The sequence below is a fragment of the Poromitra crassiceps genome, assembly GCF_964638095.1.
Source record: "Poromitra crassiceps genome assembly, chromosome: 1".
NCBI classification, from domain to species: Eukaryota; Metazoa; Chordata; class Actinopteri; order Beryciformes; family Melamphaidae; genus Poromitra; species Poromitra crassiceps.
Window position 1 is genome coordinate 76,108,738 of NC_139623.1, and position 23,581 is coordinate 76,132,318.

At 43.6% G+C, this 23,581-nt stretch overlaps 1 protein-coding gene and 1 long non-coding RNA gene across 2 annotated transcripts in view; one reads left to right on the forward strand and one right to left on the reverse strand.

Annotated features, from left to right (window-relative positions):
• cadm2a (cell adhesion molecule 2a) overlaps nt 1-23,581 on the forward strand; it is a gene marked incomplete at both ends in the record, with an annotated part of 630,124 nt that overhangs the window by 164,709 nt on the left and 441,834 nt on the right. The gene's annotated exons all lie outside the window — the stretch shown is intronic.
• On the reverse strand, nt 11,468-12,111 carry LOC310788880. The gene is made up of 3 exons (XR_014553316.1): nt 12,059-12,111; nt 11,748-11,901; nt 11,468-11,636 (listed from the first exon to the last, which is right to left on the reverse strand). It is a non-coding gene; the product is annotated as an uncharacterized lncRNA (long non-coding RNA).

Consider the following 23,581-nt stretch of genomic DNA (forward strand, 5'->3'; position numbering starts at 1 on the left):
CATCAAAACACCCGCGGCTTATAGACCGGTGCGGCTTATATAAGAAAAAAATAGTCACCTTTGAAGGTGCGGCTTATAGACCGGTGCGCCTTATAGTCCGGAATTTACGGTAATTGAAATCTGCAATTATTTTTGAAATTGGAATCCTATGATCAGAGAAAACTGTAGTTCACTTTAAGGGGGAATTCTACTGCAACAACCAGAATGCATTGCGCTGGCCCGACTCTTTCAGTTTCACATATAATATACAGTCAATGGTTTCACTTCAGGGACAGAGAAAACCAGCATATATCTCTACTCAGGGTTATTTTCATTTATAGCATGGTCTGGCTGAGCTGTTTAATCAAATAGCACAGCAATGTTGTTCAACACACTACCTCAACTTCACCTGCTCGTATCCAAGGTTTGTCGTATTTACTGGAACAGCAAACAACGCTTCCATTGCAGGAGAAGCTGACGGGATGTAATGCTTGTTCCAGGTATTAGTCAGTTCCCCAAGTAAACAGAGTTACCCCAGACGCCTGCGGCGCACACCTAGTCGTTGATTATCCCTTACTTAAAAAAACGTTTCATCATCGAGTGTGGATCAATCACAGCCGTTTTCAAAGGATTATAAAACAAATGACAACTTACCCTGTGCTGACCGGCTGGCTGGATATATTTTGCTGCAAGCTAGCTGTAAGAAAACAAGTCAGGTTCACCAAAGCACAGCGACGCTTGTTGCAGCGCGAGGCATATCGCGCTAGTTTTCTGTCTGTCCCCTGACTCCCAGCCGGCTGCAGGCATCTCTCTCGGGTAAAATGCTAGTTCGGTGCGGGTTTTCCTCCAAATATACTACTGATATTTTAAAGTATTTAGTAGTATTATATTTTAGGGTCTGCTTTTTCCTGTCGCAGCTACTGTTACATGAGACAGGAGTGTAAACATGCAGTTAAGCAACGTCAAACGTAATTGCTTCCTGATGCTGGCAGCTTGTCATCATTAGGGGATGGTAAAAATTAAATAAAAAATACCGATAGCAATACCGTTCGTCGAGACGCTTATTGATACTCCAGTACTGACCATTGACCAATCAGGAAGCGGTACCAATGGCCTTGATGGAGTTGGTTGAAGAACTAACCAACTCCATTGGTAAAAGGAAGTATGCCTTAGGAGTATTTATAGACTTTAAAAAAGCGTTCGATACAATTAATCATGACATCTTGTTAAAGAAAATGGAGAGGTATGGTATTAGAGGAGTGGGCCTCAACTGGCTGAAAAGCTACATCGAGAGCAGACAGCAATTTGTACAGTTGGGTGATTTCAGATCTACTTGCTTAGAAATGACATGTGGGGTGCCACAAGGTTCAATTTTAGGTCCAACATTTTTCATATTGTATATTAATGACATCTGTAGAATATCAAATATTTTTAAATGTGTTGTTTTCGCCGATGACACCTATATTTTTTGCTCTGGAGAGAATCTGCAACAGCTATTAGAGGTTGTCTCATCAGAACTGGGAAAGTTGAAGCGGTGGTTCGACCTGAACAAATTATCGCTAAATTTAAAGAAAACCAAGTTTATGGTATTTGGTAAAAGAAGGATCCACTTGAATACCCCAGTCGTAGTAAAGATCAATAATATTGATCTAGAAAGAGTTTTTGAGAAAAAATGTTTGGGGATAATCTTGGACCACAACTTATGTTGGAAACACCATGTTAAGTTTGTATGCTCTAAAATGTCAAGAAATATTGGTGTCCTAGGTAAAACTAAACACATTCTGAACCTGAAATCACTGTACATGCTGCACTGCTCTCTTATTTTACCCATCCTGAATTATTGTGCGGAAGTCTGGGGGAATACCTATAAAAGTACCCTTCATACATTATGCACACTAAAAAAAAGCAATAAGGATTGTTCATAAGGTAGGTTATTTGGAACACACTAATGCACTATTTATAAAGTCAAACGCATTGAAACTGATGGACTTGATTGATTCCAAAACCGCACTAATTATGTTCAAAGCGAGGAACAATCTACTTCCTGGTAATATTTAAAAAATGTTTGCAGACAGAGAAGGATGCTATGATTTAAGAGGTAAATATAATTTGAAACAGCTGTATGCTCGCACTACTCTTAACACGTTCACTGCCATTGACGAGATATCTCGGCTTACAGAATCCAACGGTTCACTGCCAATGACGAGTTATCTCGGCTTAAATTATTTTTATTTTTTTTTGACGGTGGGACGTGGATCAACGCTCCCCACGTCTCCTATAAAAATATTGAAGCCAGCGAACGTGTACAACCCATTCCACGGACCCACTAAGTGGCGACAGTGCTCTCCCAGACTAGAGGAAGGCAAGCAAAAAGCATGTGTGAGGAAGCCATTCTCATGAAAATGGATGGGGGAAAACGCTTTCGTTTTCGCGCTGATTGCTGGCGGTGCAGGATTGCAAATTTGCATAATAGATTACGGGTGGAACACACTTTGAAACACGCAGCATAAATAAGACCAGAATCGCAAAAGCTTCATCAAAGCTCTCAACACAAACCACAAGAAACGAGCGAGCCGATCCAGACTTGCACAGCGGCCGCCAGGCAGACAGGCAGACAGGCACAGCAGCAGCAAAGCAGTGAGCTGGTGACGCGAGGTTACAGACACGCTCGCTGCAGCCAAGAAGAACACACACGGAGGGAGGAGTTTGAAGGAAAGGGGTGTTTCCTGCTGTTATGGAGGAAATTACTGTTCAAAACTATTGTTTAGATGTCTGACGTCTTACTGATGCCAAAAATGAATGGTTAAAGTGACTGTTCTATCGAATTTCACAAAAAGCCGTTTATCTCAAAATAATTTTTCAGACGCTGAAACCATGCTGTATTCAACTGCTAATGCTTACATAACTACTAACTCTACAAACTAACTCTTTTAGACAGAGAAAGCACACATTCTATTAGTTCTTTTGAGATATTGTGTGTTCACAAAATCTTAGCAGAAAAGAATCCTCGGGTCTTGAAAGATGAGCCAGAATCCTCAAAAAAACCCTCTGGCAGAACCTACCTACAGTAAAAAAAAAACGGCTGGCAGTGAATGTGTTAAGAGCATGTGTATTACAGTCTATGTACTCTTTGGAACAGACTGGATGACAGGATCAAACAAAGTACTAATATCTCCATTTTCCAATCCAATTAAAAAAAAATAATAATCAGGAAATACATTGAGTAGCTTTGATTGTTGTTGTTTTTGGCAATGTCCTTTTTTCTTCCTGGCAGAGTATTACATTACATTACATTATACATTATACATATATTTATAAAAGTTATTGTATGTGTAATGTAATGTTATATATCATGTATATTATAATATACATTATGTATAGAATTGTTGTGTACATATTATTATATGCATTGGTACAGCACGAGTTAATATCAAAGCATTGGGTTATTGGGGTAATAATATTGGAATGTAGTATTAGGAATAAGTATTGATAGGGATATGTCGGTTGATTTATGATATTGTGTGTGTATGGGTAAGTTTGTATACGTACAGTATGTGTATATACATGTATATGTATACATGAGCATGTGTGGAGGAGCGTGGTAGTAGGTATATGCCTATATATGGATGTATACATTTTGTTTATGAATGATTTGGGGCCAGGACTCGATAAGCATAGCCTTCTTCCGGCCCCTTTTCAAACAGTTTGCTTTTTCATTGTGTTGGAGTTTACGTATTTTCCTTTTGCTGAAGTCTATTGGACTGTTATGTTTACTGGTTTTTCATTTTATGTATTGTTTTAACTGTTTGAAATAAATCGTTTCAATCAATCAAAACATTTAGAACCGGTCTACGGTACCCATCCCTAGCTATGTCTCTTAGCAGGCTCAACTCTGATACTGACAACAGTCAAATGTTCAGGCTAACTGTCCTAACGCCAGTCCCACTGACGCCAGTCCCACTGACGTGCTAAGCTAAGCTACAGATACATTTATCGGGTAAAAAAACAAACAAACATCCGGTTAAGCGGTTCCACGCTGCCAGAAGGTCCAGTGTACACGTTTAGAAAATGTTGTAACCGTCGACACCCCTAGTCACTATCAGCCTGCTCACGCTGGAAGTAGGCCCAGTGCTCCTGTAGTCACTATCAGCCTGCTCACGCTGGAAGTAGGCCCAGTGCTCCTGGCCACGAGGAAGAGGAAGCGTGGCACATTTGTGCAGGCAGGCTCGTTGACAACGCCCCTTCGGCCTGGTCCTGACTGGAAACAAAGATGTGAAGATCTGTGGTCATGCGTGGAAAATCTTGGCAATGGGAGATCCTCAGCTGTGTTGTCATCTAGTGCGCTGACAGAAACATAAGTGAGAAATATAACAGATAATAGTGATTGTATCAGAATAGATTTTTAAAGCAACCCCCCCAACCCTGATACTCGTACTGCCAGTCTGCCAATAAACCCACAATCCGTCATGCATTATCAGACTGACATTATCACTGCCACATAGAAGTCTGTATGTGTGTGTGTGTGTGCGTCCGTGCGTGCGTGCGTGCGCGCGCAAATAATCTTCTGTTTCTTTCTCCTTGCATCACACTTCCCATTTGTTCTGTTTCCTCCTTATCTATTGATGTTCTTCACTTTGATACTAAGTACGAGGCCTGTGTCGACTAATTCTTCTTTGGCGCGCTAAATCAGCGCCACAGCTGAGTGGGACGGCTTACTGATTTCTCATGATTCAGTGCCCCTCACCTCAATCAGTATCTTCGTCTGACTCAATGGAATAACAGAGAGGCTATACGGATGCCAATAAATGCATAGAAAAGCCTTGGTAGTACTCTAACAAAGCACCTTACCTTCTTCTCCACCTCTATAAAATGTGCTTTTCTTAGTCTCTTCCTCTCCTCTTCTCAGTGAGGTGGTAATTCCCACAGACAGACTGGCCTGTTTTCAAAGCTCGTCTGCCGTCCTGATTCCCCCCCGAGGTGCCATTCTGACCCAATAACTCCTCCACTCCTCTCTCATGCTCCATTCACTCCTCTTTCTGCTCCCTCTTATCCTCTCTTTCGCTCTCTCTCTCTATCTCTCCATCTCTCTCTCTCTCCCTCCGGTGGCCAGAATGCTGTAATTGAGTTTTTTATACAAGTCAATTAAAAGTGCAGGGCCCAGGCTAGTAGAGACAAAACAAGTCTGCGTAGTCGCTTTTCCTCCTCGGGGCTGTCTCGTTATTTATTCAAACCACTCTCTATATCACTCAGTAGCTAAAGAAAGCACGGGGTGTGTGTACTTTCATTTCATATGTGTCATTAAACTGTTTTGACATTGTTTACAATGTAATTTATCTTTCTCTATGACGCCTCCCCCTTCCCCCCCCAAAACAAATCCTATTTAAATGGTAATTCAGACTTCCATTAAGTTGGGGGCCTTTGTGAATGCCGTACAGAAGTTGCTCTATTCCTCCCTCCTGCCTCAGCAGCCATCTGAGGCATGATTGTTTACTCCCAGAAAGCCAAATATTCCTCCGACTGAAACACCGGCTCTGTCATCTTCTGTTGATAACGCCTTCCTTTTCTCATGAAACATCATTTGGTTAGCCAGCGGAGTGATGAATGATACTACAAGTTGGTAGAGATCATCCAGTGATGATCAAGCATCATAATTGTCTCCTCATCTGTAATCAGAGGGGCGAGTTCACAAGGGTTTGAATAGGCTGCTCCACACCTAACAGAGTCTACTTTGGGCTAGGAATTGAGTGCAGATGTTGACACAAAATATGCTACAATATATCAGTGCTTCAATGTTTTCTCTCCCTCGTTTTACTACATTGAAATTCAGGATGTGCAATGTAGAGATATTGAAAAGCGAAGGTGAGGTTTTTCATATGCAAATGAGAAATGAAATGCAAGATTTGCAACATCCATTAAAAGAAGAGCAGAGAGATGTGTGGCTGTGGGGCTCATTTTCTCTAAATGCCTTCATCAGCAAACAGTCGCCGAATACATAAACTCTGGGTTGGATTCCTGCCCACACACACACACACACACACACACACGGACGCATGCACACGCACTCACGTGTGCACGTGCGCGAGCACGCACACACACACACACACACACACGGACGCATGCACACGCATTCACGCATGCACACACACACACACACGGACACACACACGGACACACACACACACACACACGCACACACACACGCACACGCACACACACACGGACACACACACACACACACACACACACACAGTACAGTAAGGTCACTATAGCCTTGCCATAGTTAACCTCTAAAGTATGTTGAAGGGGTGAAGGAGAAAGCTGATAATATCTCTATCTGTCTTCCAGCTCTCTGCTCGTGTCACTTGTGTTGTGTTCATAGCATTGACCATTATGTTATTTTCAATATACAGATACATAAAAAGAGAGAATAAAACAGCTGCAGCTGTTGTATCATTATTGCGGGTTTAAGAGAAAGACCCAATGTAAACTTTGGCGGCAGTATTGTACAAATAAAATCTACATTTTGCATGTTCAGACAGGCAAAATGGCCAGTTTCCAACTGAAACAGAGGGTTGCATTGGTTTTGATGGTTGTGAATGTGCACAGGCTCACCACCAGATCTACTCAAAACATGTCTACACAGCTTGGTTCACTGCCTCCCAACACACCATCATCGCCTGCAAGTGGTCAACTATGTCACATGTGCGTGTGTCCCTTAAGGGCCATCTGTTTGCAGTTGATTTCCTTAGCTTACATCACGTTCCTCTTTCCTCTGCTGAAGTTCTGAGCTGATATGTGCCCGTGTACATATGCAGGCACTCTGAATACTCCATCTGGTGCAGTGTCATTTAAACAACAAACCTCAGTCAAGTTGTAGTGAGACATGTTTCGCTCACACCGCCGTGTTCAACAGCCATCCGATTTCGCACAAGGTCGATTTCATTCTGCTGTATCGCCGCCCTTACGAAGCTTTTGAAAGACTCGACACAATGACAAACTACCGCAGTCCCCTCGAGGATCTCCATGACATTCAAGCCCTCCCTGTCCTCCCTGAACCATTGACCTTCTTTGACGTTATCATCATGCTCTTTTCATTCCAGCCTGGCTTCCACTGCGCTTGAGTAATTATGGTGGTAATACAGGAGCCACAGTTGTACACTGTAGGGAATTGAAGGCAATCTCCTATTGATTGTTCCAAATTATTCAAATAGTCCAACGAAGAGTAATGGAAAGTACGGTAAGTTGCAAACAGTAATGATTATTTCAATGTATGTCTCATTGTTCACCTCATGGTTATGTTTACATGCAATAATAAGTGGAAAACAAACAACATTAATACTGATTAAAAAAATCTACTGTAATATCTTTCCCAACCCCCAACTCCTACTAAGCCTGGCAATCAGAACAACTCTTGCCCAGCACAGCTTGAGGTGTTACAGCAACTAGAAATATCACGCGCTACGTGCGCTCATTTCTTCACGTGCTTGCACAGCTCGCCTGTTTAACTGGCAGTTGAGCAATTGTGCTCCACCGCGGAATCAGCTGCCTTATTATAGCAATGAGAGATCTACCTCTATACGATGGTGTTTCTGTAATGCATTGATTATTTGCTCTTGACTGCAGTAATTGCAGGAGGGTTACATGGGAGCAGCAAAAATACCTTGGGAGGAATGCATGCCGTAGGAGGGAAATAACCAATGTTGCCTGCCTATAGGGGAGGAGGCACGTGACCATCTATTCAATCAATAAGTGTGATATACCGTCCAAGATTGCATGAAAATGAGGATATTAACAGAACATTTCTCTGCTGTGGATATCCGAGTAAATGGCTTTTGGCATATTGCTCTCATATTCAAAGTCAGAGCAATCATTACATGAGCGCTTCTCAAACATGGAGCTCCTGAGATGATTCATGGGATGAGGGGGAAAAACATATTTCTTTGGTTGAACTGTTCACTACACTTTGCAGCTTGTGATGATGAGGGTCACAAGTAGGTTGTATGTTTGAAAAAGTTTGGAAAACACTGAATTAGATCATTTGGTTTATTTACTTTGACCAGAGCAGAGCAGTGTTGACATGGGGTGGTAGAGGAGCTGTAGAGGACAGAATCGTTTGTCCTTGAATAAGACATTGAACCCTCACCTTTCTCTCCACCCTTTAAATCACATTCAGCTCACCCCTTCCTTGCTCCTCTGCTTGCTTTTTCTTTTTTTTTTTTTTTTTTTTTTTTTGCCTTTATTTATACAGGGAAGGCTCTTGAGAGCAAGCTTATTTGTCCTGTCCATTAGGCTTACACTTTCTATGGGCACAGGGGTATTTGTTCAAGCAGTTGTTTGCTTACTGGTTGGTGTTAATTTAATAAGTTGCTCAGTGGCCAGCAGAGCAGACTGTGGTTGTACTGGTCAGCTTCCAGGTGTGAATGTGTGTGTGGATGTGAACAGGGTAAGGGTGGGCGGTATGACAATATTCGATCGTTAGCGATGAGAATGGCTCCACGATCTGCCTTTCCAGACAGATCATTAGTATTGTGCTACATGCAGTGCACATTCTATCAGTTGCATTTCTATGTCTGAAAGACGCCTCCAAAGTCCCTCCCCCCTTTTACTTGGCAAAGTGCGAGCAGCATGGAGGACGACAACACAGAGTTGGATTGGCTTGTGATTGTGAACACACACACACACACAGACTGGTATCTTCGAACGAGTGAAAGAAGAAGAATAATTTAGCCGTCACAGTTCAGACAATTTTTTTTGTTACAGCATTGGTTATCGCTGCCTGCTTGGTAGCCGACGAGAGAGAGACATGCTGCTCGGTGATTGCAGTTCCCTCGCTGTGGTGAGAAACAGTCCAGTGATGGGAGTTGTAGTCCAGTGATGGGAGTTGCAGTAACGTTAGCTTGACGAGCAGCAGTGCTTTGATGTTTGCCTCCTTATTTGCGCGTGGCTCGTTAATTTGCCGCCGCCTCTTTCATGTTCAAAATATTGTTATGTTTTGACACAACACAACCTGCGTGTTGCGTGGCGAGTGCTTGGTCTGTTGCAGTTGCCCATGACATGTAGGCAGCCTATTTCTCCATTAGCCAAGTGGCTAGCTCTGCCTGCCTGCCTCCTTGAGTTTTTTGAGCTGTATCTGGCCACCACCAAGCTAGTTTTCAGGTAACATTAGTGAGCGTGTGCCTGCTTGTGAATGTTATTTCTTAGCACAGTGTTTCCCAAACTATGGGTCAGGACCCAATTTGGGTCACAGCAGACCCGTGGGGGGTGGGTCGCAGCAGACCCGTGGGGGGTCGGTCGCCAACTGGTCGTCAGGGCAACTCAATACCGTATGTTTTTTGTGAGTTTGGGTCCCAGGGAGACACAAATCATGTGATATCAGATTAATTATTGTAAACTCAGCGTAAAAATGAATGACATGAAAATATGTATTAATTTCCATGACTTTTCCAAAACAAAAAAAATATGTTTTTATATAACTTTTCCAGGGTCTGAAAATTGTATTTTAAATTTCCATGACTTGTCCAGGTTTTTCATGACCATACGAACCCTGAAATCAGTTTGGATGTACTTGTACTGTTCAGTAACTTGCAAAATAGTCTTACAAACTAATATGAAAAAGAATCATGATAAGATTGTGGATCGTGATCCTTCCTGAAAAAATCGTGATATGATATTTTTGCCATATCGCCCACCCTTAGAACAGGGCGCTCCTGAAAAAGACAGTATTCCTCTCAGTGGGACTCCCCTTAAATAAAGACAGTGTGAGTATATATAGATATAGATATAGATATAGATATAGATATAGGTATACATATATATAGATATAGATATAGATATAGATATATAGATAGATATATATGGCAATCTAGGAATTGCAGCTTATTCTACAACTGATGGGGGGTACGGTGGTGCAGTGGTAAGCGCTGTCGCCTCACAGCTCGAAGGTCCTGGGTTCGATTCTCACCTGGGACGCTGTGGGCGCTGGAGTTGTGACCCCCCCATATCTTCAGTGCCTACTGCCCAGGTGGGCTATCTCGTCGAAAGGGCCTTTCTGTGTGGAGTTTGCATGTTCTCCCCGTACCCCCCAGGGGGTTCCTCCATACATAACCCCCCACTAAAAACATGCAGAAGATCGTCATCCGACCAGTGACGACAACATCTGATGTTGGTCCAATGATGGTCCAATGAAGGTCCCCAGGCACTGGAAAGAAATAGCGACCACTGCTCCTGGCCTGCCCCCTGGAGGAAAGGACTAGCCTGGATGGGTCAAATGCAGAGGACATATTTCACCGGCCACTGTCAGCATGAGTGTGTGTTGTGGCCGCATGCATGTGTTTGTAGTGTGTTCGTGTGACAATAAAGACGGGCTGCCGTCTGAAATCGTGTTTTTAAATCGTTGATGCAAAGATTTAGATTGAGTTGTTAGTGGATGGTGCTGGTGATCTGTCACAGTGTATGCTGCTGATGTCCTCTCTGGTAACCATTTCAAATAATCTGTGGGTTTAGTGCAGCATTGTCTTTAACATGTGAGTAGGGCTTCTCAGTAGAAGCTGGCCAGGGGTTATAGCACAGAGGGTTATAGCACAGAGGGTTATAGCACAGTTTTATAGCACAGAGGGTTATAGCACAGAGGGTTATAGCACAGAGGGTTATAGCACAGAGGGTTATAGCACAGAGGGTTATAGCACTGAGGGTTATAGCACAGATGGTTATAGCACAGAGGGTTATAGCACAGAGGGTTATAGCACAGTGTTATAGCATAGAGGGTTATAGCACAGAGGGTTATAGCACAGAGGGTTATAGCACAGAGGGTTATAGCACAGAGTGTTATAGCATAGAGGGTTATAGCACAGAGGGTTATAGCACAGAGGGTTATAGCACAGAGGGTTATAGCACAGAGGGTTATAGCACAGAGGGTTATAGCACAGAGGGTTATAGCACAGATGGTTATTCACCTTATGTTCAGACCTTACAGTGGGCCAAATTCTTCCGGGTCCGTCTAACACTTCCGGCGGTCACGGCGCCAAATATGAAAGAACGTCATGAAGAAGAGAGTTGTTTTTGTAGCGGACAGCGCAGGGTGTAAAACAAAAACGTAGCCTACTACTTTGAGCTCGGTACACAGCAAGCAAGCGGAGTATCCACTGTTAGCCAGGTCAGATAACGTTATCGTCGACAATGACTAGGGATGGGTACCGTTCACATTTGAATCGATACCGGTACGGTACCGGTACCTGGAATTCGGTACGGTACCAAAAACGGTACCTTTTTCGATACTTTTTTGAGTAAAAAAAAAAAAAAAAAAAAAAAAAAAATTTGCAACAACAAAAATGTACAGTTGTAAAACAAATAAGTCCAAACTTCTCAATTTCAACATTGTTCTTTATTTAGATTTTTTTTTATTTAGCAGCAGCACCCAACAAAATAAAACCCCTCCCTCCCTCCCTCTTCCCTCCCAAACTCCCAAAATCCCGACCGTGAGGTAATGGTCTTGTGCCACACTGCTCCATCCATCAGCGGTCACTGCAATATGGTCAACTGCCCTGAGTTCCTCCTTCACATTCTTCTTCTCAACACGATACCAAGCTGGGATAAGTGTGTTTGTGAGAAGGTCTCTGGAGGGAGGGGAGTATTTTGGGTTCAGGGTCCCTGTCATCTCCCTATATATAGACAATAAAAATAACTATTGTTAGTAACTTAGCTTACTCTATGAATATCACACACACACACACACACATTATCACCCATTTATACATAAATAAATAATTTACCTGAACCATGGAGACTCCACCGTTGCGAAGGGCAACATGCCTTTTACAATGAAGGCAGTCACTGCCCTGTGGCACTCATTTACTTTCTGCCGGGGTAAAGCTGCTTTCTTCGCCAGGGTGAAGGGTGTCTCCTGTGCGACTCTCACACGGTGGCCTAGCAAAGAAAGCAAGAGTGTAACGTTGAATAACACGTCTCACGGTGACACGAACTGAGGATAATAATAACGTTAGCAACGCTAGTTACGCTACTAAACATGCTAAGCTATAAGCTACAACTATCCAGCTAACGTTAGCTAATTAAATGACGTTACCTGATGTTGAAGAAGTCGACGCCTCACTTGCGACACTTGAAGTTTCGTCGTCGTCGTTGTCCGTTTCAGCTAACGAAGCAGAGGAGCTGCTTCAGAGTAGGTGCTTTGCTGCTGGTGGATGCAGCGTCCACCCTCAGGCTATCGAACACTTTACAGTCTTCCGCATTTAAAAAGATTTTATGCTTGACCAAGTGTTTCCTCAAGTTAGAGGTGTTCCCCTGGCCAGCTTTGCACTTCGCATCGCAAATGTTACAGCGAGCGTTGTCTGAGTCTATCTTTGTGAAGTGTAGCCAGTGCCACACTTTAGACCGCAAGCGAGAGGCCATCTTCTTCTCTTCTGCTTGTTTTGGCAGTGACGTGCTGACGTAACCCACCCTCGTGTGTGTTGCCTTCAAGTTTGCGTCGGAATTTCTATCTCGCTCGCTGTCTTTGTATCACTGAGATGCGTTCAAGTACCGACATTTTTAAATTATAATAGAAGAAAAAAAAGTACCGAAATGAGGTACCGTTTCATGTCATGTGAACTGATACTCGGTAGTACCGCCCACTTTCGGTCGGTGCCTGTAAAAGTACCGAGTTCGGTACCCATCCCTAACAATGACGAGCACTTTCTTGTAAAACATACCTGGACTCCAACAAAGAAAGCTTCAGAAGGTTTTCTCTCCTCCAAGCGCAGCTCGAGCCACTTACGTCTATAAGACCCGCACACGTTAACGTAATTCCCTGGAATGCGAGAATTAACGAGCCAGTTACATGGCATTGCATTCTTAGACATTGCCGTTTGCTTTTATTTGGTATGTTACATACAATTGGCTAAAGTATTAGTTAATTCAGAGTTAGATTATATTGGAGCAGCCAGCCATTTTTTTTTCTTTTTTTTTTGCCGGAAGTCGTAGGACGGCCACAGAACCGGGTCAAATGGGCGTGGCTACATAAGGTGAATAGCACAGAGGGTTATAGCGCAGAGGGTTATAGCGCAGAGAGTTATAGCACAGAGGGTTATAGCACAGAGGGTTATAGCACAGAGGGTTATAGCACAGAGGGTTATAGCGCAGAGAGTTATAGCACAGAGGGTTATAGCACAGAGGGTTATAGCACAGAGGGTTATAGCACAGAGGGTTATAGCACAGAGGGTTATTACATCACATCCTGTGTATCGGGACATGCTTTTGCACTCACTTTAATTACTCTGGATGGATGGAGCATCAGCTACATTTCTAAAATGTAAATGGGCATGCCCCATTTCCATTTTAGACGTGTGTGTGTGCGTGCACGCATGGGTGCGTGCGTGCATGCGTGTGTGCATGCACACATGCATGGGTGTGTGAGTGTGCGTGCGTGAGTGTTGTATTTTCGAGGTCCAACCAAAAACATCGCTGCTGACTTAAGGGAATTAAGATAAAGAGCCTCATCAGCATTCAAGAGGATAATGTTGACAGGCTGAGCTACTCCAAATTAACGGAGTGCTGATTCATATCATGATGAAACGCTAGAATAAGAGACAGTATTTAATGATGATGTGGAAAGAGTTCAGAGGCCAGACGTTTGCTGATTCAACTCTTTGCACTGCACCATTGATAACATCACAAAACAATATGTGTAAAAGCTTCATTGTTTCTTAGAAATGGAAGTTAAAGGTAATGCTTAGCGGCCATGCAGACCCAACTAGGGCTGGGTATCGTTCAAAATTTTTCGATATCGATACCGTTTCGATACTTGGATTTCGATACCGGTTCCTGAACGATACTTTTTTCGATACCAATTTTTAGAAAAATCCATTTTAACAAAAATAAAACTGCATTACACATTGAAATTATTTTACAAATCTTTAGTTTTCCCCCATCTTAAGTTTTACAGCAGAAAAAAATAAAACCTACTGTATTTAACATAACTTTAAGTTCTCTAAACGTATTGCCGTCCCTACAAAAAAATATTGGAGTACTACAAAGGAAAGAAATGTAGCTAAAACAAATAAATCAGTGGAATAGTTTTCAGTGCAAAACGGAGAGTTGCAAATCAGGGTTTAATGCTCACTGATGCAACAGAACTCTATTCTTGTCCAAAACTGATGAGATGGCTCCACTTCATGCATGGAAGACTAGTTGAGCATTGACTAGCCTATCAATATAGCCAATGGCACAAAGTGAATCCCATTTATATTCAACAAACTATCATGACATCAGCGTTTGTTAACGAGTTGCTAAAAATACATGGGCGATAACTGCCCGCTTGCATATAACGTTAACACTAATTAATTAAACATTAACACTAGCGTTGCAGATCAGTGTGCTCACTGCTGCAACAGAACGTCATTCTTGTCAAATCTGACGAGACAGCTCAACTTCACTGACTAGCCAATCAATATAAATGAATCGCATTTACATTCAACAAACTATCATGACATCAGCGTTTGTTAACGAGTTGCTAAAAATACACAATGCCCGCTTGCGCATAGCGTTACGGCGGCAATTAATTAAACGATCTAATGCTACAACTCACAGCCAGATGCATGGATTTGTCAGACTGAGGGATCTGATAACCGCTAACTTGCGGTAAGCTGAGCTGACCCACCTCTCAATTATTTCTCTTGTCTGTGGAAACCAGTCCGTGTTGTTTCTGTTTCTTTTCCTGCTTTTCATCATCTTCGCCATATGGTACTCCAGGATAGGAGTAGCTTGAGTGGCTAACTTCTTGTATACTATCCGCACCGCACGCCTGGCTCACAGTCACAACAAACACACCGGCTGTGGGCGTAACGTTTCCTGCATGCCTCTACATGACAGCCAATCACCAGCCGTATTAGAGCGCGGCGTGCAAGCATGTCGCATGCTTATAGGCTCAATGACGCTGTTTTGTTTTGGTATCGAAAATTGGTATCGATTGACAAGGGAGGCTTCGATACCCCTTAGTATCGATGTTTCCATTTCGGTGCCAAGTAAGTATCGAAACTTGATACCCAGCCCTAGACCCAACGCAGTTTTTTCAAAAAGAACGCTTTGGAAATCATGTCGAGAGCGCTTCCATTGTGCACAGAGCACAGCGCACGGAGCGTTTTTTGTGTGCTTTGTTTTGTTTTTCCCTGCAGTCGCGTGCAGTACAGTTCAGGACGCAACGATCACACGGACGGTAGCCAGCTAGTTTTGTCTGTTTGATGTTGTTTACTGTGAACAGCCAGATTATTTGCAATTCTGGCAGCAGTGGAGGTTCAAGATCCCCCTTACAGGAGAAGAGGTAGGAGGAGTGACATGACGAGCAACACGCTTTTCCTCCAAATGTTCAACTTTTTTCAGCTTGAGACGCCCAGAACGCTCTGCCAAAAAACACTAGACGCCAACTAGGGGTCGACCGATATCAGTTTTTCAGGGCCGATACCGATATCGATTATTGGTAATCAAAATGACCGATAGCCGATATTTGGAACCGATATACATTTGCAGTAAAAATAAAAATATTGGTGTCAAAATTTTAAATAACACAACTCGTTGTGGAAATGCATTTTCCTCAGTTTATCTAACTGCAATATTAATTGAAAATATTCACATTAAAGTGTTGATCTGTGTGTGTGTGTGTGTGTGTGTGTGTCACAACCTATAACCTGTTCCCATTTCCATGTGTATGCTCACTCTAGTGGAGACTTGGGAACATCAACTGTGGAGACAAGGGTGTATTCACACCTCTAGGTCGTTTGGCTTTGGTTGGATTCAGGGGCTTAATTTATACAATTGTTGCATTTGTGCCTTGGTTTGTTTGTGTTCACACAGCCACAAATCAAACCGGTAAATACAGTAAGAAAGCAACACAACTGACTACAGTGTGTAGGCTCCAATAAAACAGGACAGGTTGCTGATATGGGATGGGATTCATGGCTTCTGTTCAGATATGAAAGACGACATGTTTCCAACCATATAAAGTTAGTCAGACTTTTCTAGTAGAACAATGTAGCCTACTATATCTTATACTGAAGTAGAACCATACTGTAACTGTAGTAGCCTAGGCTACATTACAGGTTCATTTGAACAAAACATTAATTAGAGCAGCTTATGGAATTTATAAATGTCCTTTGTAGCAGTGTAGAGACTAAATATCTGCAAATTACATCTCAAAGACAGGATGCTGTTGAGAAATATTTGAGGCTGTCTTCAATTCTGCTAAAACAGCATTGGAGAGTTTTATGCTGTTGGTATCCTATTTTATGGTTAAGTAGCCTATATTTGCATGCCTACTCATGGCTGCAGACAGTAGTGTCACGAGCAGAGCCGTCATCCCAGTCTCATCTCTCTCTCTCACACAGCTGCAGATGGTTAAGTGACGTTAACGAGCAGGCCACTTTGTGCAAGCCGTGTGCCGTGTGCTCTCTCTCTCTCTCTCTCTCTCCCTCTCTTTATCTATCTCTCCCTCTCTCTCTGCCTCGCGCAAATGCGGGACATCGTCTCAATTTGCGGGACGCGTGAAAAGTGTTGAAAATGCGGCGCAGTCCTGCACAAAGCGGGACAGATGGTCACTTATCACTGCAAGAAAGTGCATTCGGCGGATTTCAACTCACGCTTCTATCAAACCTACCATATCTCCACGCTTAATTTGCACTGCATGCCATGCAGCCAGGGAGCGCTTCATACGAATCATCTACTAATAAGAATGATAGATCAGACGATTGTGGTGTTTATGCAATGTCAGCCTAGATAACTATGATGTTTATTCACTTTATTGCAAGCTTGGCAGCCTGCTGCGGACTGCGGACTGTTGTCGCCGGCATTCCACTGGTTGCATTGCGTTGCTTTGCGGCTGATCTCCGGTTTTACTCCGTGCTCTGTGCTGCGGCAACACTCACTGGCTGCGTGTAGAGCACGTCACGGCTCAGCTGCGCCAGACAGCTAGAGTGACGAGACCGACAGGTTATCACTGTAAAATCGAGCGAGACAATTTGTATGTGGGATAAATACAACGACAAACAGGCAGAAGACCATTGTTCCCAACTGGAGGAGCAGAGGAGGGGTGGACTTGCTTGGTGTTGTCCTTGTAAAAAGGATGTGATGTGTCATATATTATTTTGTGGTTTTCCACTTCAATTATGAACTTTTCCTCATACATATTTGTCCTCTGGCTTGATATTGAATGCTGTAAACACCTCTGCCCTGTTGATTTCATGCCTGGCTCCGCCCAACTTGCTGCGGCTTTGCTCCGTCATCCGTGAAAAATAGAACCCTTGCGTATCTTTTTCGGAGAGCTCCAGATCGTCGGAGCTGGGACGGAGTAGACACGCAACGCAGCGGAGTAGGTGGGAGTTGACACAATGATTAGAGTGGAAACGTATCGGCTCCGATGCCGTACCGCAGCGTAGACGGACCGAACACGGACCTAGTGGAATGTAGGCGTGTCAGTCAGTCCGCTGCGCTGCACAGACCCACACGGCACGCTGTTGAATGAAGGCACAAGGCAGCTCGGATTTCATCTGAGAAGCCCTCTGATAGGCTAATACTCACCAATCAGATAGCGCTGTGGGCAGGACATTTGCACAGCAGCAACACAGAGCAGCAACACAGAGAAACACACAGGCTGTTAGAGCTGCATTCTGAGCCAATAGCGCATTTTTTAATTAATTTATTATATCGGCAAACAGCCAATGAAAATGCCGATACAGATAATCGGCAAAATGCTGAATATCGGCCATAATAATCGGCCAAACCGATAATCGGTCGACCCCTAACGCCAACTAGAGATGCTGCGATCGAGATTTTTCAATTCCGATCCGATTTCGATATTTTAGCTCAAAACCGATCCGATTCCGATCAAATTTCGATACCCGATTCGATACCGATTTCGATCCGATACCGATACAGCACATATTTAAGTCTCTCTATGCTGTCTGATAGCTAGCAGGCAACAAACATTTTTAGGGTTAGGTATGTATGTGTGTGCTTTGGTAATATAGTATGTAAACGATTTAGTTCATCTAATACATTTGATGTAAAACTAAAACATAACAATCAAATTAGGGCTGGGCGTGATGGATGATTTAATATTCCATAGCTCTGACCTAAGCAAATCTGACATCACTATTGTGATATAATATTTTTTTTAGTAAAGTGTATCACTCAATAGTCAATACAAAAAATAATGGCTTTTATAGAACCGAAAGCCTAGCTGCTTAGTCTGCAGATAAAACATAAAAAATTACATTTAGACTCTTATTGGCATGACGGCAACATATAAGCGGTCTGAATTTTGCATGGGGTCAGTTCTATAGTGAGGCATGGAAAGCCTCACTATACGCCATCATATCTGTGTCGTTTCACTTTTGACTGAAAAATGATGCCTGTAGTCTAGATTAAAGAAAATACATGTATGTGATGTTGACAATTATGTAGGCTATGTGCGCATTCGTTTTCCTTATAGATCATGAGTGCTCCGCAGCTAGCTACGTTAGCTTGCATGTAACGTTTAGCGTTAGTTGATTTTGGAGACACAAACCCTGGACGTTTCATTTTGAGTAGGCTAATGCATGAGGTTCTCTATGGTTTACGCCAGCTCTGGGAGTATGAAATGCTTTAAATGCGGGGGTTTTGGTCACAACAAGCTTGTGGAGCGCTGCCCTGCAACTAGATAGCCTAACCAGCTAGCTAACGTTAGCCATCATCACAACAGCTAACGTTAACGCCAAAACAAATCCGCTGCCTCATCCCCACGTTTGGTTTAGCGTAACGCCAGCTCAGACTTTCCCCTAATCTCAGAAACCTTGCGGGACATGTATTGCAAATTGCAATAGTGGTTGTTTTGTTATAATTTGAAACTGTCAAACTGGTGCGGACGCGTGATTTCGAATCGCACATAGGTTAAGGACGGGTGTGTCTGACGTTTTGGCCCTGGCCATCCTAGGCTCAACACGGCCTCTGTGCTGCTGCTGCTGCTGCTGCTGCATGCTGGATAGAAATCCTGGAGCGGAGTAATGGAATGGAGTGCTTATATCGGAGCCTTGGATCGGTCATTTTCGCTGGAATCCGATCCGATCCGATCCATGTTTTTTGGCTGATATCGCGCCAATATCCGATCACATGATCGGATCGCAGCATCTCTAACGCCAACAGCGTTTAAACACCAGGGGCCGGTTGCACCAAGTGGTCTTAACTATGCCTGGTCGTAACTCCTACGTCGGTCTTAGTTAAGACCAGTCTTTAGAGTGGATTTATGCCTGTTGCACCAACACGGCTTACATCTGGTCTTAACTACGCGGGTCGTAGCAATGCGTGTCCATGTGAATTGCCAGGGAATGCCCCCTGATTGGATGATGTTGCAAAAATGTGCCTCGCGACCTGCTTGGAGCGTCACTGTGCCACTACGCTCTATCAGCCACTACTGTATGTGCATCACTACACCCTCCCTCCTCCCACCCTCCCTCGCTCCGGGGGAAAAATGGCGGCGATTGAGCCAGACAGACAGTCTGAATGAAATTGAATGTAATGTTCCCAATTCTATGTATTAAATTCTAAAAAATTAACGGCAACATTTGGGAAGGCTAAGCCACACAACTAGTTCGTTATAATCTAACATCATGCTTCGATGGCGACGTTACGACGGTGACGGTGACGATGACGGTAAGGACTCAAAAAGGTCTCCGCGGAGATCTCTGTTACAGGCAGGCACTACGCCTCCTCCTGACCAGGCATAAGAGTTACGCCTGGGTTTAGTGAAAATAAGGCTTAAGCCGTCTTGGTGCAACCGGCGTAGCTGTTAGGTCGTGAAGTTACGACCAACTTAGCTTAAGACCAGTGTAAGACCAGTTGGTGCAACTGGCCCCAGGTGCGTTCCTTGAAAGAGGAGCATGCTTAGCACGTCCTTCCTTACCATAGAGAATGAATTGCAGAAAGGTGCTGGCAGCTCAAAAACCGTGTTGGGTCTGCACAGCCGCTTATAAGGGCTTTTTTATTTTTATAGCTGTTTTCAGCATTGCATACAGTTTATACAATCAAATGATAATTCATAGTGAGCATTATCAATTGGCATTCATTTTGTGGTTCTCTGTGTTCTCAATGCATGGCTACCATACAGTTCCCTTGAGCTTATCAAAACTCATGGCACAGCAACATTCCTCGAACTGTGACTTCTCAGGTTTTTTCTTCTTCTTCTTAATATGCATACCGCAAAACTTCCAATAAACGCCCAGGCGTTTATTATGCTAAATTGACTCAGACCCCCTGTGGTTATTGCAGACTCGGCGGCAATTGGAGTCAGGCAGTTATTTCTTTATTGCACGAAATTGACCCACGCGATTATTTTTTTTGGTACAGAATTCCTGCTCAGCAAAAACAGAAAGTATCAAATTGCTTATTTAAACCAGTGAGATAGTACTTAGTACACACAAGAGGATAGGAACAGGCAGTTTTGAACATGCCTAGTATTGTACAATGGACTGGAATGAATAAAAACAACTGATAGCCTTCATCATCATCACCATCATCATTAGGGATGCACGATATATCGGCAATCATATCGGTATCGGCCGATGTTAGTCATTTTTTAACATATCGGTATCGGTCCGATGTTGCAATGTTAATATCGGTTATCGGTATCAGTCAAATTCTTCACATTGAAATGAAATAATGCAGTAAATCTATGATTTATGGGCTTTTACAAATGTTTTTGAAATAAAGAAATGTATAACTTTTTCAAATTCAGTGTTTACATGTGTTTTTCAGTATGTACAAAATTTTATTATCATAGAAATGTGTTTTTATACAGATCATATCGACATCGGTAAATATCGGTTATCAGCCATAACAGCAATCTTAATATCGGTTATCGGCATCGGCCAAAATGTTCATATCGGTGCATCCCTAATCATCATCATCCAACTACGTTACGGTATCAGTTCATTGCTCTCCTCTTCTCCCTCTGCCAAACAGCCATGCCATATTTTAAACAAGTAACATTAGCCTACCGCTCACACATTCAGTTGTTTGTGTTTCACTGGAAAGAAGTCATAGCAACGTTAGTCTCGCTTGCCAGACTCTCCCAGCAAAGAGTTATTGTAGAAGGCACGCTAACGTTAGCTACCAAGCTAACGCCAACCAAACAGCACTGCAGCACTAGACAACCAAGCAGACTTACCAAATACATAGACGTAGAGCTGCACAATATATCGTTTCAGCATCGTCATCGCAATGTGCGCATGCACAATACTCACATCGCAGAACGCGCAATGTCATAGGATAAGGCAAAGTAACTCAAACATGTCATGCTATAACTCTTTTGCTGGTTGATACTCAGCATTAGCACACTAGCATCCTGCCAATCACTCTGGCTGCAGCTAAAAACACTTGCTACTATGTCACCCACGCAGGTTACCCACTGCCTTCTTAAAGGGACAAGGCTTGATGAGCTAATCAAGTCATTTGGTGAAAATTCCTGTATTCTTTCATATTGCAATATATATCGCAGAAACCAAATATATTGCAATGTCTGTTTTTTCCAATATCGTGCAGCCCTACATAGACGCCAAGTTTCCAATACATGTCCAGTATAATGGGTATAATACATACTGCATTTATGATCGCTGTTCCGCTGAGAGAAATGCACTTTTACAAGGCACAACTGTAACATTACGTTAGCGTAAGTTGCCCACCGCTCCCGGTTAGACAGCGTCTCCAGCACGTTGCTTACACAAATCCGTAGCATTAAACAATGCGGTATGCATACTTGAAACATGTCGGTTACAATAAAATATAAAACTGTCTTGACAGGGGGAGAAAGTACAATCTCTGAAAATGACTGACTTCCGCCTGACTTCCTCCAAAACAACATCATTACCGTAAGTCACTGGATTGAACACAAAAACATACCGTAATGGGAAAAAATATTTATTCGAAAAAACGCCCCGGCAGTTAACGGAGACCGGCGCTTGTTATGCTAAATTGATTGGTAATTTAATTCTTTACAGTCTTTCTTTTGAATAAATCATGAAAATGCACACCTGTGAGCGTGCACAGCTCCACAAGTGATGACTTGTGGAACAATCTTTAAAGTCTCTTTGAGTGAAGACGTGAAGACAGTGGTCGCAGCAGATCTGGTTTGCGGACCTCATCTCGCTGTTGGTAGGGCCGTTGCCGTCCCGGAAGGACCTCCTGTCGCAAGCGAAGGGCGAGATACTCCATCCCGCCCCTTCCAGATGGAAGTTTGGTCCCTGAACGGGAGCACCTGTTAGCTCAAGGGTTTGCCCATGAGCGTGGTGCACACGATCCAGAGCGCTAGGGCTACGTCCACGCGCTCTCAGTACGCTTACACGTGGAGTCTTTTCCCATTGGTGTGCGGATCGTAATGAGGATCCAGTGAGTTGTGGCGTTCAGCCCATCCTCTGTTTCCTGCAGAGCCTGGATGATGTGGGCCAGTCCCCTCAGTCCCTTAAGGTTTATGTGGCCATATCACCCAGTCACATGGAGATCGAAGGGAAACCGGTGGGGAGCCTCCTCCTGGTCTCCCGGTTTATGAAAGGGGCACGCAGACTGCAACCACGTGTACGCAATGTCTCCCTAAGTGGGACTTGGTCACGGTGTTGGAGGGTCTCTCGGGTCCCCCGTTTGAGCCCTTGGAAACTGTGGACCTGAAGTTGCTGTCCTTGAAGACTGCGCTGCTGTTAGCCTTGTCTTCAGGCAAGAGGGTTGGCGACCTGATTACCCTATCAGGCCAACAGTCTTGCTTGGTATTTGCAGATGACGAGCGAAGGGTTACGCTTTTGCCTAACCCCACCTACCAGGCAAAAAATATCAACGCCAGCTTCAGATCTATGCTCGTGAACTTGGCTGCCTTTTGTCCTCCTTTTGTGCTTCCTTGCAGCGAGGTTGGGTGTATAGATGGCATAGTGTGAGATTCGGAAGTTCGAAACTAAGTAAAACATTGGGGTTGTCCTACAACCCAGGTTTTACGAGTGAGAACGAGGAATCTCACACATCTAGCCTCGCTGCTTCTTCAGAACAGTGGGCTGCTGGCTGCTTGAGTGACTGTATGGCGCGGGCGTGACGTGTTCGTCACGGCGGGTGGCCGTGCCCATGCCATTGCCAATAACGCCTTCAGGCGTAATGGATGGTTTTATAGGGGTCAATTTTGAGAAAATAGACATTGTCCAGTCTGGTGCTGCAGGGAGCAGCTTGGCATAGTGTGAGATTCCTCGTTCTCACTTGTAAAACCTGGGTTGTAGGACAACCCCAACGTTTTGCTGATTTTGAACAACTGCACCATTAGCCTCCATTCTCTGGTGATACTAACTAACTTGAGGACTGTAGCTCACTGTATACTGCGAGGAGAGTGACGGTAAACACATTGTGTCTCTTGGTTATGTACAGTATGGGGGATATTGCAAATGAGCGAAACTCCCGAAAAGTTGGCGTATCCCTTTAAGCACATGTGTGTGTTCTAGTAATTGGTTTTCTTGTTGATCCATCCGTCCATACATCATACATCTCAACTGTAGTGTACCAGAGTTCAGTCTTTTTAGTACTGATCTGATAGATTACAGCAACCTTTCCTCTCTCAATG